Genomic DNA, 17,985 nt, shown 5'->3' on the forward strand with positions numbered 1-17,985 from the left:
TAGACTAAAATTCGTTGCATAATATTTTGTCTTGAAAAATAAATATATCTGTACCCTCATATTTAAAGTCCATTGCAAGAAGACCAACATGTAACACTCACAAACACTCCCTACAACCGATTTTTGCCAAAACAGAGGCATTTAAACAGAGTTTTTTCCCACGCACAATTTCGGATTGGAACAGTCTACCTGAGTTTGTTTGTGAGGCTGAAACTTGTACTACTTAAGGTGGTACAAGTTCACAAGTTGCAAATTTACAAGTTGTGCCTTCAGGTGACGTATGGCACAACATGGCAATTCCGTTTTTTACTACTTTGGAATGTTTGAATTCAATGTTTAACAACGGCTTCGAAGATGTTGGGGAGTACTGCGAACAAACGTGATTTTGTTCGAAGACCAAGGAAATGTCTAGAAACTGAATTACGCGTCGCTGAGGAAATTCCTTAGTAGTCCTCACCGACTAATTTATCTTCTCTTTATTTCATTTATTAGGCACAAGTAATTTCCCCTATGTTGTCCTCGGTGTCAGTGTTTGTTGGCTTCTTATGATATGACTATCATAGCAGTCGACCCTTGGTCAACTCCCTTTCTTCTCCTTTATTACATAACGATGGTCTCGAATCCGGCAGAATTGATGCCTTCAGGTAGCATGTTTGGTTTTATTGACCGGTGGCCTTCACCCCAAACGATCACGTTTGTATCGTGTTTTATAAAGCCATGCGCATCATGTTCAACTCGGCATGACTGCGCATGCCCACTAACGATCGGATCGACGAACATGCCCTCGAAAGCTATCCTAAACGTGCTCCCTCTCCTACCCACAACGTATACATAGTTGAGCAAATAAGCAACGGTGTTCTGTGTTGACTGACACTTGGCTCGATCGTATTCTTTGCGTGAACGGCACGAAACATGGTGTCAGAAGTGCGTCGCCACCCATGATGGAATTCTAAAGCCTCCTGAACCGTTACGCCTGAGTGGCGACATTGCCAAACAATGGAAGCTTTTGAAGCAAAAATTCGAGCTTTTCCTAGTAGCCTCGGTGCCAAGAGACAAGCCTCGGGATGATATCACGATAGCACGAAGACTGCCCTACTGCTCAGTTTGGGAGGTGAAGATGTGTTGGAAATCTACAACAACTTCACTTTCATTGAAGACGCCGAAAGAATGGACTATGCGACCGTCATCAAGAAATTCGATGAGTACTGCGAAGCGCAGGTGAATGAAATACATGAGCGGTACCTATTTTGAAGACGAGTCCAAGCAGAAGGTGAGCCCTTTGAACCATTCGCAAGGGACCTGAGGCACATGGCGAAATCGTGCAACTTCGGCGTAATGGAAAATTCAATGATCCGTGACGAAATTGTATTTGGAACGAGCGACGACAAAGTGCGTCAGAAGCTGCTAAGGGACAAGGAATTGACACTGGCGAAAGGTGAGCAGGTGTGCAAATCCGCCGAGTTGTCAGATGCACAAAATCAACTTTGGCCATGCGAACAGCGCCAAGTTGACTGTATCCAAGCAAGGCCAAAGGAAACTGTTGCATCCCCAGTATTTAAATGCAGTAGGTGTGGTCGGGAGCACGGCTCGAGGAATTGTCCGGCGTTTGGACGCACCTGTAGACGGTGCGGAGGCAAGAACCATTTCGCTGTGCAATGCAAGAGCAACAGGCAAGTGGCAGACGTCAATGCTGACGAAGACTTCACGATTCTCGATGTATCGGTAGATACTGTCGAAAGCCATCGTGACTGGGTAGCAGAAGCGCTAGTCGGCAGCAAGCACATCAACTTGAAAGTGGACACCGGTGCACAAGCGAACCTTCTGCCGTATGGTATGTACCGCGCATTACAGCCCGCGGGACGATGAGAGAAAGTAATGCAGCGCAACGCTCCTATGGGGGAGGAATCATCAAGCAATTCGGGGTAGCCACATTGAAGGTCACAGTCGGCAAGACGGCGACTAAAGTCGACTTCTTCCTTGTAAAGAAGGGGCGCGCGATTATTGGTCTCGAAGAAAGCGAGCGCCTGGGGCTCTTCGTCAGGTCGGTTGATACAATGACGACAAAGGGAACTACCGAGTTCATGCAGGAATACAACGACGTCTTCACCTGCACCGGATCCCTTCAGTGGCTGCACGAAATGGTGTTGCGACAAGACGCCGTACCGACGGTCCAGATGGCTAGACGAGTACCCCTGGCACTGCTGAAACCACTGCGGGCTGAACTCCACGGGATGCTCAAGGTAGGCTTCATTGCCAAGGTGGAAGAGCCAACAGACTGGGTAAGTCCGTTATCGTCAAGGAGAAGGACGGTCAGCTACGTATATGCATGGATTCTAGGAAAATTAATGAAGGTCTCAAGCGGGAGCACTTACAGATGCCTCGTCGCGATGAGATAGAAGCCAAGCTTGCGGGAGCACGATATTTTTCACGACTAGACGCCAAATCTGGATTTAATGAAATACCGTTACATGAAGAAACATCCAGAATCTGAGCGTTTTCGACCCAGTTTGGGCGTTATCGCTTCCTCAGGCTTCCTTTCGGCATAGCATCAGCATCCGAATTATTTCAAAGGTACAGGGTCGTCCTTTTTGAAAGGGAACACGCGAGCGCGTGGCCTGTGCTCTGCGGCGGCTGCCTAGGGCGCCGGTCAGTGGCAGCAAGAGGAAGCACGTCCGCTTTTGGCGTCATCTATTGGCGGTCAGAATGACTAGGCATGGCCGATCAGCAAGCGCCGACTGGACTCCCTTCCCCGCATTACTGATGCGCAAAGAGCGGGGCCTGCAGCGCAGCGTCTGCTGCTAGCAAATCGCGCTCGGCACGCGAGCGCACTGGAAACATCGAAGTGCCAAGATACGCCCGGTAGTTGCACCAGCGCATTCTTTATTCTTTATTCAGACATATCCCTGCTTAGCCCAAAAGCGTTACAGCAGGGGGGTTACAAGCACGAAAAGAATACATCTTGATTCTCACTGCGCACCTGTTCACATGACAGTCTATTCCACTGAGCGATAGTTTTTACAAAAAAACAAGAGTTGGCATACAGGCCCGTCCTAGCCCGGTATTCTCTAATTTTGCACTGGTGGTCAGTGCGTGCCGATATATAGTTTGGCGGTTTTAAGTACATTTCCCTATCGATTCCAGTTTTGTTATGATAGATTTCATACAAAAGCTTTAGCCGCAGCCTCTTTCGGCGAGACGACAGGGACTCCCAGTTGAGCTCAGTTTTCATTGCTGTGCAACTGTGCCTCCTCCTGTACCTACTCAAGACCAACCTGGCTGCTCTGTTTTGTATTTTTTCGAGTTTATTTATCAGACATATCTGTGACGGGTCCCATAGTGTACAAGCATATTCCAAAATAGGTCGTATACAAGTTAGGTACAAGTTAGGAAACCCGCAAAAGGATGAAGCAGAAGAAGACATCGAGATTCACGCCGTAGGTGTTGTATCGTCACTTGTAAGCGATGCCACGTTATCCATGCCACTAGAACGTTATCTAGTGAAGCGAGTCTAGCAGTGCTATTGGAGGAATTAGAGGGCAGTAAATGGGATATAATAGGGCTCAGTGAAGTTAGGAGGCCAAATGAAGCATATACAGTGCTAAAAAGCGGGCACGTCCTGTGCTACCGGGGCTTAGCGGAGAGAAGGGAACTAGGAGTCGGATTCCTGATTAATAAGAATATAGCTGGTAGCATACAGGAATTTTATAGCATTAACGAGAGGGTGGCAGGTGTTGTTGTGAAACTTAATAAGAGGTACAAAATGAATATTGTACAGTTCTACGCCCCTACATCCAGTCATGATGACAAGGAAGTCGAAAGCTTCTATGAAGACGTGGAATCGGCGATCGGTAGAGTGAAAACCAAATACACTATACAAATGGGCGACTTTAATGCCAAGGTAGGAAAGAAGCAGGCTGGAGAAAAAGCAGTGGGGGAATATGGCATAGGCACTAGGAATAGCAGGGGAGATTTATTAGTAGAGTTTGCTGAACTGAATAATATGAGGATAATGAATACCTTCTTCCGCAAGCGAGATAGCCGAAAGTGGACATGGAGGAGCCCGAACGGCGAGACTAGAAATGAAATAGACTTCATACTCTGCGCTAACCCTGGCATCATACAAGATGTGGACGTGCTCGGCAAGGTGCGCTGCAGTGACCACAGGATGGTAAGAACTCGAAGTAGCCTACACCCGAGAAGGGAACCGAAGAAACTGGTACATAGGAAGCCGATCAATGAGTTAGCGGTAAGAGGGAAAATAGAGGAATTATAGATCAAGCTACAGAACAGGTATTCGGCTTTAACTCAGGAAGAGGACCTTAGCGTTGAAGCAATGAACGACAATCTTGTGGGCATCATTAAGGAGTGTGCAATGGAAGTCGGTGGTAACTCCGTTAGGCAGGATACCAGTAAAATATCACAGGAGACGAAAGATCTGATCAAGAAACGCCAATGTATGAAAGCCTCTAACCCTACAGCTAGAATAGAACTGGCGGAACTTTCGAAGTTAATCAACAAGCGTAAGACAGCCGACATCAGGAAGTATAATATGGATAGAATTGAACATGCTCTCAGGAACGGAGGAAGCCTAAAAACAGTGAAGAAGAAACTAGGAATTGGCAAGAATCAGATGTATGCATTACGAGACAAAGCCGGCAATATCATAACTAATATGGATGAGATAGTTCTAGTGGCTGAGGAGTTCTATAGAGATTTATACAGTACCAGTGGCACCCACGACGATAATGGAAGAGAAAATAGTCTAGAGGAATTCGAAATCCCAAAGGTAACGCCGGAAGAAGTAAAGAAAGCCTTAGAAGATACGCAAAGGAGGAAGGCAGCTGGGGAGGATCAGGTAACAGCAGATTTGTTGACGGATGGTGGGCAGATTGTTCTAGAGAAACTGGCCACCTTGTATACGCAATGCCTTATGACCTCGAGCGTACCGGAATCTTGGAAGAACGCTAATATAATCCTAATCCATAAGAAAGGGGACGCCAAAGACTTGAAAAATTATAGACCGATCAGCTTACTGTCCGTTGCCTACAAACTATTTACAAAGGTAATCGCAAATAGAATCAGGAACACCTTAGACTTCTGTCAACCAAAGGACCAGGCAGGATTCCGTAAAGGCTACTCAACAATAGATCATATTCACACTATCAATCAGGGGATAGAGAAATGTGCGGAATATAACCAACCCTTATATATAGCTTTCATTGATTACGAGAAAGCGTTTGATTTTGTCGAAACCTCAGCAGTCATGGAGGCATTACGGAATCAGGGCGTAGACGAGCCGTACGTAAAAATACTGAAAGATATCTATAGCGGCTCCACAGCCACCGTAGTCCTCCGTAAAGAAAGCAACAAAGTCCGAATAAAGAAAGGCGTCAGACAGGGAGATACGATCTCTCCAATGGTATTCACAGCGTCTTTACAGGAGGTATTCAGAGACCTGGATTGGGAAGAATTGGGGATAAAAGTTAATGGAGAATACCTTAGTAACTTGCGATTCGCTGATGATATTGCCTTGCTCAGTAACTCAGGGGACCAATTGCAATGCATGCTCACTGACCTGGAGAGGCAAAGCAGAAGGGTGGGCCTAAAAATTAATCTTCAGAAAACTAAAGTAATGTTTAACAGTCTCTGAAGAGAACGGCAATTTACAATAGGCAGCGAGACACTGGAAGTAGTAAGGGAATACATCTACTTAGGGCAGGTAGTGACGGCAGATCCGGATCATGAGACAGAAATAATCAGAAGAATAAGAATGGGCTGGGGTGCGTTTGGCAGGCATTCTCAGATCATGAACAGCAGGTTGCCATTATCCCTCAAGAGGAAAGTGTATAATAGCTGCGTCTTACCAGTACTCACCTACGGGGCAGAAACCTGGAGGCTTACGAAAAGGGTTCTACTCAAAGTGAGGACGACGCAACGAGCTATGGAAGAAGAATGATAGGTGTAACGTTAAGGGATAAGAAAAGAGCAGATTTGGTGAGGGAGTTGAAATCAAGAAAAAAAAATGGGCATGGGCAGGGCATGTAATGAGGAGGGAGGATAACCGATGGTCATTAAGGGTTACGGACTGGATCCCAAGGGAAGGGAAGCGTAGAAGGGGGCGGCAGAAAGTTAGGTGGGTGGATGAGATTAGGAAGTTTGCAGGGACGGCATGGCCACAATTAGTACATAACCGGGGTTGTTGGAGAAGTATGGGAGAGGCCTTTGCCCTGCAGTGGGCGTAACCATGCTGCTGCTGATGATGTTGATGAAGCGATGCCACGTTAGAGCGTCTATCAAAAGAAACGCGAAATGACAGCTACTTGCACAGTGTCGTCACGTGCCTTCAGAAGAACCAGCCTGTGCAGGGACGGCTTAAGAATTTCGAAAGTCGACTGTCAGCCGTAAGCGGGGTGCTACTAAAAGGATGCAAGGTCGTGGTGCCAATTAGCATGTGCCAAGAAATATTAAGAACAATCATGAAGGCCACATGGCACTAAATAAGTGCAAAGTACGTGCGCGTCGTTTTGTTTTCTGTCCCTGTATCAACACTGATGTCGAAAATTTGGTTAAAAAATGCTCAATATGCCAGAAGCACGCTTACAAGCAACACAGCGAACCACTTCTCATCCGCCCAGTGCCTGCGCATGCCTGGTGTAGGAATGGTGTTGACATCTTCTAGTACGCTAGGAAATCGTATCTTTGTGCGTATGATGCGTTGTCTAATTTTCCCGAGGTTGAGCAGTTGCAGGACACGTCAGCAGCCGGTGTGATTGATAAACAAAGCGCAATATTTGCTAGACACGGCCTACCAAAAGAAGTGTGCACTGACAACGGACCGCAATTCACCAGCCGCGAGTTTCTGCTCTTTTCAGAAAGACACGATTTCCAGCATGTTACTTCAAGCCCGCGGTTTCCACACTCAAATGGCTTGGCCGAGAAAGGGGTACAGGTGGTTAACAAAATCCTTAAAAAGACAACTGAAGGAAGAGAGGACTTCAGGCTCGGATTGCTCAGTTACAGGTCATGTCCTCTGGAAGACGGCAGATCGTCGCGTGAACTGCTATTTGGTCGATGGCTTCGAATGCCATTGCCGGATTTTGCGGAAGTACCCAGCACGTCTGTGCTGAAGCATCGACAGACGGAACAGCCGAGACGCTCCCTGGCTACATTACGGAAAGGACAAGTCGTGCGAGTGCGCGGAGACCGATGGGATACCAAAGCCAGAGTGATGCGAGCGGAGCAACCAAGGTCCTACCGAGTAGAGACAGGAGACGGCAAAATGCTGCGTCGGAACCGGCAGCACCTTCTTGCGACAGCCGAACCTTTCAGCATGGAGTCATCCACCGGAGATTCCACGGACAATGAAAGCGACAACGGCGGCATTGTAAACGAAGATACGTCGTCAAACAGAGGTGCACCGGCGAAATCAAATGAGATAAGCCCGCCTTTGAGGAGATCAACACGGCAAAGAAGACCACCACTGCGCCTCCAATACGGCAGCGATTTTAAGCAATGTTCGTAACCCCTTGCTATGCCTTTCGATAATATTTTCACTTTCGTGTTTGTACAGAAAAGAGGATGTATCGTGTTTTATAAAGACATGCGCATCATGTTCAACTCGGCATTACTGCGCATGCCCACTAACAATCGAATCGACGAACATTCCCTTGAAAGCCATCTTAAACATGTTCCCTCTCCTACCCACAACGTATAAATAGTTGAGCAGATAAAGCAACGGCGTTCTGTGTTGACTGACACTTGGCTCGATCGTATTCCTTGCGTGAACGGCACGAAACATGGTCTACCTGAGTTTGTTTGTGAGGCTGAAACCTTGTACCACTTAAGGCGGTACAAGTTTACAAGTTGCAAGTTTACAAGTTGTGCCTTAAGGTGACTTATGGCACAACATGGCAATTCCGTTTTTTACTACTTTGGACTGCATGGATTGAAAGTTTAACAACGGCTTCGAAGATCTTGGGGAGTTCTTCGAACAAACGTGATTTTGTTCGAAGACAAAGAAAATGTCGAGAAACTCAATAACGCGTCGCTGAGGAAATTCCTTAGTAGTCCTCACCGACTAATTCATCTTTTCCTTATTTCATTTATTAGGCACAAGTAATTTCCCCTATGTTGTCCTTGGTGTCACTGTTTGTTGGCTTCTTATGATATGACTAATAAAAATCGGGCCCCTTGGTCAACTCCCTTTCTTCTCCTTTATTACATAACGATGGTCTCGAATCCGGCACAATTGATACCTTCAGGAAGCATGTTTGAGTTTATTGACCGGTTGCCTTCACCCCAAAAGATCACGTTCTCCTGACGCCTGACATCCGTAGCGATATACATGCCCCGCTCTTCGGATCTGCTTGGTCAGTGCTAGGCACAGATTATGAAGGGTAGAGACTTTGGCATGTTGGTAGTTCACGCTTACAATAAGAACATCATGAGAAACACACAGACAGCGCTGACTGCCAACAACTTCCAAACAACTGCAGATACATCACACAGCAGCTTTCTGCGTTATCACAGGGCTTCCGAAACAGACTCGTGTGGAAGAGCCGCATCGATTTGCGCAGTCTCCCACTCTCCGCGTGTCCATCGAAATATCTATGTTTTAGGAAGAGTTGCGTCTAAGAAAGAACCAACACAGAAAAAAAAAACGAGGCAGAATGTTCTTGTAAACTATCAAAGGATTCAAGACAGGCCACAGGGAACGCCTAAAGGACACCAGACAAGGGAGGACCCTATTGGCCTACATGCCGAAAGCAAACATCACATACATCGCAAGAACTACTGGAAATTCTACCGCGGCATGACATTGGTGTCGTCGACACCACACTAACGCACCGAAACATGGGCGGCCAACATGCACACCGTCCGGTAGCATTCGACGCGCGACACACGCGCAGCGTAGTAGACCGCCACCGAGCCAACACTTTTCGACCGACGCATCAGTGAAGGAGCAATAACCTACCACGAGGCTGGTTCTTGTGCGATACATTCTACCTTCAAGACTACTGATACCCACGACCCGACCGAACTCCGGGTGATAGTTGGGACATTGGACCGGGCCTCAAGCAGAGTCCAGGCAAAACGCGTCATTATATTACCTGACTTACAATGTATGCTGCATGCATTGAAATCTCGCCACACAGCCTAATCAGAACTACTCCTTGTCAAGCAGACTTTCAGGCCCCCTTCACATAGAGTGAAGTGTTTCTTCTTCGTGTAGCTTCGTTTGTAAGGTGAAGTTCATTCTTCTTTTCAAGGAAAAGAGGGCACCGGGACAAAAAGCGGTAAGGCCTGACGAGGCCCCGGTACCCCTACAGCTCTCAGTAATAATATAAAGGCAAAAATATACATAGAAGGCGCGACAAATATGTCAAAACAACGCAGCAACGCGCACATTGAGACATAATTCGGGAAAAAGACAAATATGTGCAAGGTAATATGCAAGCACTCAAAGTTATACACGTACAAATACAATGTCCCCAAAGACGCTCACTGCGTTTCTTTTGGTGCGTTCATGACTTGCGTAATTTAGATCAAGTCAAGCATGGGCTTCAAGCTATGATGCATTTCTGAATATGGGGGTAAGCGTGCACAATTGCGGCCAACGCACTGCGCCATTGACACTGAGAGGAAACGGGGAAAACAAAGTTAACCCACTATGCTCCTAAACATTCGCGTACCTGTGGTGTGCATGTATCGTGGAAGAAGAAACAGCGCAAGGACGAAAAAAAGCATCAACCACACCAGCGCTTCGTGGTGTGGTCCATGTTTTTGCGTCGTCCTTGTGTTGCGTTGTTTCTTCTTCTAAAATGCTCAACCAACTAGTCGGCAAGTCCATCCTGTGCATATATATTGAACACACGCATGAGTGTAGATGGTCTTCGAAGCTTTCAGAACGAGCACTGCCACAGGATACGAGCAGTGAACGCGTAAGAAGTGGACACATTAGTCATTTAAACATGCGCAGAATCTGTGCAACGCGCAGAATCTGTGCAAAACGGGTGGGTGAGCGAACTTGTATACTGCTTGCGCACCGCTGTCAAACTGAGCTGCCACCCGTAATGCCGTCCGTTATAAAGGCAGCAGGTACGAGCCTTCCACGCTGATTGGTGGGCTGAGTGGTGATGCGCCAGGTAGCTGGCGAAGGCGTGCCGCTGGATCAGCGATCTTGACAGTGCGCTGAACGAGATGAAATCTCGGTCTGTTTGCACATGAAGCTACGCTGTTCCTTCACATAGACCGGGTAGTCAGTCGTCCCTCGGCTGCTTGCTCCTTGGCGGAACGCACAAAATCTGTGCAAAACCGGTAGGTGAGCGAAGTTGTATACTGCTTGCGCACCGCTGTCAAACTCTTAGAAGCTTAAATTCTTCTGAAGCGCAAGTTTATGACAACCAGAACGTTAATATTATTAATACCATTGAATCGGTTCAGAACCGAGCGGCCAGATTCATCCTTTCTGACTACTCCTATAACACATGTGTTTCACCCTTAAAATCCAGGTTTTGTCTTCCCTCGCTCACCTCCCGCCGCAAAAGTGCTCTCGTTTTATTTTTTAGGTTATTTTATTTACAGCCCACAGGTAAGCAGGTCATCATTCCAGCCCATCATTTTTCCCACCACACACATCCTAATGCTGTGTATCTACCACGCGCCCATTCCACTACGTATCAACGTTCTTTTTTTCAATACACAGCCCGTGAATGGAATACCCTTTCTTCTGACATCGCCTTTATCACTGACATTTCTCGTTTCAAAGCTGCCATCGAAGACCATCTTTCAAGTCACATAACCTAACCAGACACACCACTTTTTCAATGTGTCCTTCCCTCATGTAATGTCCTGTTCAGGGACATTTGACGTATAATAAATAAATAAATAAATAAAAAATCTCTCAACATAAACTTATGCTTTCCCGTTATCTGCTAAAACAAGAACTGAGTTGCGGGTATTATGCGTATCTACAGCTTATCGTACTGACTAAAAAAAATAAATTAACGTGCGACTGTTGAAGTACTTCTTTTTCCCGCACCCCATAAGTTGCAACGTTTCTTTAGATTGACCAATCTTGCCGCCGACAAAAAGGTTGCGTGCAAAAACAAACACCAGACCAAGTTTGGTGAATGTGCCGAAGCAATGGCCTACAACAAACTATTGACTTCCTGGAAATATTATGTTGTTCAAAGCGGAAAGTGCCTTAATCATCGCCTCCGGGAACATAGCTATAATGTGTCAGACATGAGTGGAGGGTGTCTTGATGAACGCTTTAGAAATGCAATAAAAAATTGTGAAGAACAAGAACAAAATAAAACAAAGAAAAGCTTCACGTGATATGATAGGCCGGCTAGGGGATACTTGTGTAGCAAAACTGTCTATCGCTCTATCTCGCAAGCACCTATCGACTTGCGTGATGACAAAGATGTCTACAGGCAGCACATGTGTGATGTGGAAGAAATTTATGGTTTCAAAATAAACTGTTGCACTTCTTGTCCTCATATTGTTGGGCACTAAACGCTTCCCCCATGCTTTTTATATTTTCTAGACGTTGTAACTGTTTGTTCGATTCCTAATCTTATTTGACCTGCTAATCTAGGTGTGGTAAAAGCCGTTCCTCCGGCCGGAACGTTAGTAAAGACATATGCCATGACGTTCGTCTTCCTTTTTTTTTCTTTTATGAACGTTATACCTTCGGATCTGATGTGGAACCCTACGTCTTGTATGCATATACATAATTATATATTATAGAGCAGGACCTCTTTAGTGACTGTGTTCGATCGTCCTGCTGTACGCAAGCTGCGAGGGGGATCGCGTTTGTGCGAACGCCCACAGCAGCCGGGTGAACCACTTACCAGCTACATGGATGATATGCTGCACTTGTGCAAGAAAGTCAGAGAGGATGTCGGAGCCTCACAAACGCAGAAATGTCTTAAAAGTAATACGACAATGTTTTCAACATGCTGCTGGCCAAGAATCCTCAGTCCGTGGCAGAAATCATCACTCTATGCCAAAGATACGAGTAGCTACGGAGGCAGCACTCGTTGACAGGTCGCGCTTCTTCGCGCGACGACCTTATTGCTGGTTTGACTAGCATCTCCTACCAGTCAGCGTTCCTTGTTGAAATGAAAGCGTTCATTCAGGAGGAACTTGCACGCCAGGTCTCCTTGATGTCCTTCGCTCAGCCGCCGCCTCTCCAACAGCCTGCATCGAATTTTATGCCCCCGCTCCGTCGCGCGATGGAGCTGGAAATCGCTGCGGTCTTGCCAGACCAGAGCCAACATCTTCGTGCGACTGCACCCCAAGGCTACGCGGACGCCGTTGCGCCGCCCCAACAGGTTTAGGTGGCTGCACCACTCAGCTACGCTGAAGTCGTCACGAGGATCCAGCCACTGTCTTCAAGTCCACTGTAAACAAAAATAACGCAAATGGGAGTGAACCACTCGTCCCATAGTGCATTCCTGTTTCTCCGTTTTTTAAACTACGTACCAGTCGGGTGTAAAATTTACTCCCCTGCTGATCGTGTATTTGTATGTGAAAACGGATAGAGGTATTTATTTTTTCATATGTAGGAATGTTGTTGGGGACGATAGTCGGACTACTATTTCACTCCCGTCACGAAGTTTTTGCGACTATTCCTCAGAGTTATTCCTGAGAGCTCACCGGTTATGGTGCGAAGTTTTGTGTTTTCGAAAATATTGTTACGGGGATGTTGCGAGTATAGAAAGACTATATTTACAATATATACAATGGATGAGTCAGAGTAGTTGAAATGGCAGACCACCAACAACATGCAGTAGCCAGGGTCTCCCATATTCTTCCTTTCTCCTCCTTCATCCTCCCTTAACAGGATTGCCGGGTGGCGAAGCGCCATCTCGACGCATGACAGACGAAGAATTGCGGGCGAAGTATGGGTTCAGCAGTGGAACATGCACGACGTCAACAAGCGTCTGACTTGAGGATGCGTCAAATTGTAGCGGCAACATCTCGCAATTTACGTTGTTAACTTGGCAAGCTTCTGGGAGAGCCCAACCCTACGACATGATGACCAATGGAGCACCCAAGCAACTGGCGCGAACTTAACATCGCGATGGCAGCGGTCGTAGCGCTCTTTTTGTATATTGTCACGTGGTGGTGACGTTGAAGAACACAGTATTAATACTGTGAAAGACAAAACTAGCTTTTATTGGGCGAACCTGTGCCCACAAAATGAGGCTACACTTATAGCACAACGATAGCGGCGAACACGGTCGGCGACCGTCTAAAATCTTATCTGCGGGTCAAGCAAGTCGGCTTTTATGCAGCAGTCGTCGAATGTTCCAGAGTAATCGTTCGGACCCGGCTGCCTTCCACAAAGTTCTACACAATTCGCGTGACGCGATAAAATCAGATAACACAGGGTTCGGCAACAACAGACAGTGGATAGAAGCATCGATTCCTTTCCAGAAACTCCGGATAAATGCAGGCGCATCCAGCACTGTGCGATGACATTTGTTAGGCGGCGAAACCTGGTCACCCTATAAAGATAAGCATGCGTGTCAGCACCCGCTCTTAAGAAGCATCGACCCCATGCTGCAAACAAACGAAAGTAGTAATGAAAAGCACTCGTAGCAAGGAAAACAACAAATTAAGGAAGTTCGTCAGCGTCCATAAAAGGGTTCAAGGCGCACCACGTGGACCACTTCAGATCGTGCGCGGCGCCGCTGTGAATGCGAAATGCCGTCTGGCACGACCTCATAGTCTAGTGCACCAATACGGCGGATGACCTTGTAGGGTCAGAAATAGCGTCGCTGTAGTTCCTCACTGAGTCCTCATCGGCGTATCGGGGTCCATACTCAAACACGGTCGTCGGGATGGTACTCGACGAAGCGTCAACGGAGGTTGTAGTGTGGGCTGTCGGTACACTGGTGAATCTTGATCCGTAGGCGAGCGAGCTGTCGGGCTTCTTCGGCGCGCTGGAGATAGGTAGCGATGTCAAGGTTCTCCTCGTCAGTGACGTGCGGCAGCATGGCGTCGAGCGTCGTCGTTGGGTTTCTGCCGTAGACCACCTTGAACGGCTTGATCTGTTTTGTTTCTTGCACCGCCGTGTTGTAAGCAAATGTTACGTACGGCAGGACCGAATCCCACGTCTAGTGCTCGACGTCGACGTACATTGCTAGCATGTCGGCGACGGTTTTGTTCAGGCGCTCCGTGAGACCATTCTGTCACGGAAAGAGTCTAGCGCGGGCCTCTTTGCTTGCTTTCCGGGAATATTGTGGGCTCCGCGATGCGGGGGGGAAGCCTTCGTACCCCAAATAATCGCGGCGGCGCCGGGCATGTACTGCCGCCCGGCCGCCGCGCCTGACGTCACACGTGCACCTGACGCGTCCTCGTCCCACGCTCGGCTGCCAAAGCCTATTAGTTATGGTCAGAGTGTTTTTGTGTACGGAGTGTCGACGCGACCATTTCTTGACCCCTTGAACTCTGACGCTCATTGGATGATGTCGGCTTGCCTGATTGGTCGGAGTAACGAAGTAGCTCATTGGTGGAGAAAAGTGTCTCTTGGATGCTGTGTAAACTTATTTAAGGGATAGTTCGAGTAGTTTTTGGGAGTGAGCAAGTAGACATCAGCAGACACGGCGCAACTTCACAAGGAGAGACCAGGCTGGTCAGGCAGGCCGACGACGACGGGTATAACATCGTTCTCTTTGTAAATATTTTTATACAGTGTTAAAGTAAATCTCAAGTGAATGAACTTAGTAATTGAAATGCTACTTCTCGTCATCGTACCTGTGGATTTGGACTTGCCCCTGCCAGAGCTCATCCCCATTCTTCTTCCGTCTCCCTGGTGAGTTGATGCGTCTGATATCTCACGGCTGCGTCACTTCGCTACAATTCGTTTGCGGATGGTATGCAGTTGTCCTCCTGTGGCTTGTCTGGCTTTACTGCAGAATGGCTTGTGTGAGCTCTGCTGTAAAAGCCGTTCCTCTGGCGGTGATGACGACTTCTGGGGCACCATGTGACAGCAGGATTTTCACGACGAAAAATTTCGCCACTTCGGCTGCGCTACCTTTCGGCCGTGCTTTAGTTTCAGCGAAGCGGGTGAGGTAGTCCGTCGCTACGACGATCCACTTATTTCCGGTTGTTGACGTCGGAAAGAGTCCCAGCAAGTCCATCCCGATCTGCTGGAATGGTCGGCAAGGAGGCTGGATTGGCTGTAGTAATCCGACTGGCCATGTCGGCGGTGTCTTGCGTCGCTGACACTCTCGGTAAGTCTTGACGTACCGTGCGACGTCGGCGGTCAGACGCGGCCAGTAATGCTTTTCCTGTATCCTCGACAGCGTCCGGGAGAATCCGAGGCGCCCAGTGGTTGGATCGTCGTATAGGGCGTGCAGTATTTCTGGACGCAGCGCTGACAGTACAAGAAGGTAGCTGGCGCGGACTGGTGAGAAGTTCTTCTTCACGAGCAGGTTGCTTTGTGGCGTGAACGAAGACAACCCGCGCTTAAATGCCGTAGGGACAACGTCGGTGTTCCCTTCCAAATACTCGACGAGGCCTTTTAGCTCCAGGTCTGCTCGTTGCTGTTTAGTGAAGTCTTCCGCGCTTATTGTCCCAAGGAAGGCGTCGTCATCCTCGTCGTCTTACGGCGAGGGATCAACGGGGGCGCGTGATACGCAGTCGGCGTCAGAGTGTTTTCTTCCGGACTTGTATATTACGGTGACGTCATATTCTTGCAGTCTGAGGCTCCACCGCGCCAGCCGTCCTTAAGAGTCCTTTGGGTTAGCTAGCCAAAGTAACGCGTGATGGTCACTGACGAGTATGAACGGCCTACCGTAGAAGACAAGGGCGGAATTTTGCTGTAACCCAAATGATGGCGAGGCATTCCTTTTCAGTCGTAGAATAACTGCTTTCCGCTTTTGTCAGCGACCGGCTAACATAAGATATCACCCGTTAAAGTCCGTATTTCCTCTGGACTAGAACGGGACCGAGGCCTAAGCTACTGGCGTCAGTGTGGATATCGGTATCAGCGTCCTCGTCAAAGTGTGCATGTACTGGCGGCGACTGCATGCGTCGTTTGAGTTCTTGAAATGCGTCGGCCTGCAGCGTTTCCCACTTGAACTCGACATCACATTTGATTAGATGTGTTAGCGGCTCCGCAATACGCGAAAAGTCCTTGACAAAGTGCCTATAGTAGGCACACATGCCAAGGAATCTATGCGCTGCCTTCTTGTCGATTGGCTACGGGAACTTTGCGATGGCCGCTGTCTGCTACGGGTTGGGGCATACTCCGAATTCACTGATGACATGGCCTAGGAATAGAAGCTTTTCCGGCTTCATAATGAGCCCTGATGGCATGATGGCCACTAATAGTGTCGTAAGCCGCCTAAGGTGATAGTCAATATTTCCGGCGAAGACAACGACGTCATCCAAATAAACAAGATACGTCTGCCACTTCAATCCTGCTAATACCGTGTCCATGACGCGCCCAAACGTTGCAGGCGCCGAGCACACTCCGAATGGCTTGACCTTGAACTCGTAGAGGCCGTCTGGCGTGGTGAAGGCGGTCTTTTCGCGATCTCTCTCGTCGGCTTCTATTTGGCAGTAGCCAGACTTGAGGTCCATCGACAAGAAGTATTTAGCGTTGCAGAGCCAATCCAATGCGTCGTCTATCCGTGGAAAGGGGTACACGTCCTTCTTCGTGATCTCGTTCAGTCGACGATAATCGACACAGAAGCGTAGGGTTCCATCCTTTTTCTTCACCAGAACTACAGGAGAGGCCCACGGGCTTTTCGATGGCTGGGTGATGTCGTCGCGCAGCATTTCATCGAATTGTTGCCTAACAGCTTCACGTTGTCACGTCGAAACTCGGTAAGGGCTCTGGCGGAGTGGTCTTGCAAACTCTTCGGTTATTATGCGATGCATTGCAACTGGTGTTTGTCGAATTTTCGGTGACGTGGAAAAGCAGTCTTTGTAACTTCGGAGAAGACTTTTGATCTGTTGCTGCTTACTCGTAGGAAGACTTGGATTTACTTCGAAGTCTGATTCGGGGGCTATGCTCATCGGGGTAGATGCGGCAGAATCCGAGAGGGCAGAGACATTGCTCGTTTTCATTAGCTGAAGTTGGTTAGCATAACTTCCACTTTCCATCCGTGGAGTCGAGCGATCCCGATTGCGACGCAAATTTCACGGTGGGGCAGTAGATATTGGTCGCCCTTGAGAACGCCTTCTACGTCGGCAGGTGTTCCAGCGCTGACGTAAATAATAATGCTGCAGCGCGGCGGGATGCTCACTTGATTTTCGAGCGCACTCAAGGCATGGTGACTACGAGAGCTCTCGGGCGGTATCGCTTGATCTTCCGACAGCGTTATCGATTTTGACTTCAGGTCAATGATTGCTTCGTGTTGGTTCAGGAAGTCCATGCCGAGAATGAGGTCTCGTGAACACTGTTGGAGGATAACGAAGGTGGCAGGGTAAGTTCGGTCACTAACGGTAATTTTTGCCGTGCAGATTCCAGTCTGCGTAATGAGGTGTCCTCCGGCCGTTCGACTTTGAGGGCCTTCCCATGTACTCTTCACTTTCTTTAACTGGGTGGCGATGTGGCCACTCATTATGGAGTAATCGGCCCCTGTGTCCACTTAGGCGGTAACTGCGTGGCTGTCGAGAAGCACGTCGAGGTCGGTGGTTCCTTGTCTTGCGTTGCAGTTAGGTCTTGGCGTTTGATCACGGCTGTGTCGTGTGTGTGGAACTGAAGCTGGAACGTCGCTTTGTCAAGTCGCCTTTCGTTGTTGCAATCTTGGCTTCCTGACTTCGTCGGGACGGCGGCGTGTCGTTATTATGTCGTCGAGATGGTCTCTTCGTCGTCTTCGTCGGTGGCAGAGGATCTTCGTCAGTTCGGCGAACAGCAACCGCACCTCCATCGGTTGCTGCTTTTAGTTTTCCGGGGCCTCGCTGACAGGCCACGGGTTAGGCCAGTGTATAGTCGGTGCTGCGGCGACAGGTAGC

At 48.2% G+C, this 17,985-nt stretch overlaps 1 long non-coding RNA gene across 1 annotated transcript in view; it reads right to left on the reverse strand.

Annotated features, from left to right (window-relative positions):
* Nucleotides 1-11,709: 11,709 nt before the first annotated feature.
* The window catches only part of LOC135920153 (uncharacterized), a 37,810-nt gene continuing 31,534 nt past the window's right edge, over nucleotides 11,710-17,985 (reverse strand). Inside the window, exon 4 of the long non-coding RNA XR_010570181.1 lies at nucleotides 11,710-12,410. This is a non-coding gene — a long non-coding RNA (uncharacterized lncRNA). The remainder of the gene's footprint in view (nucleotides 12,411-17,985) is intronic.

Source organism: Dermacentor albipictus, chromosome 6, assembly GCF_038994185.2.
Source record: "Dermacentor albipictus isolate Rhodes 1998 colony chromosome 6, USDA_Dalb.pri_finalv2, whole genome shotgun sequence".
Lineage (NCBI taxonomy): Eukaryota > Metazoa > Arthropoda > Arachnida > Ixodida > Ixodidae > Dermacentor > Dermacentor albipictus.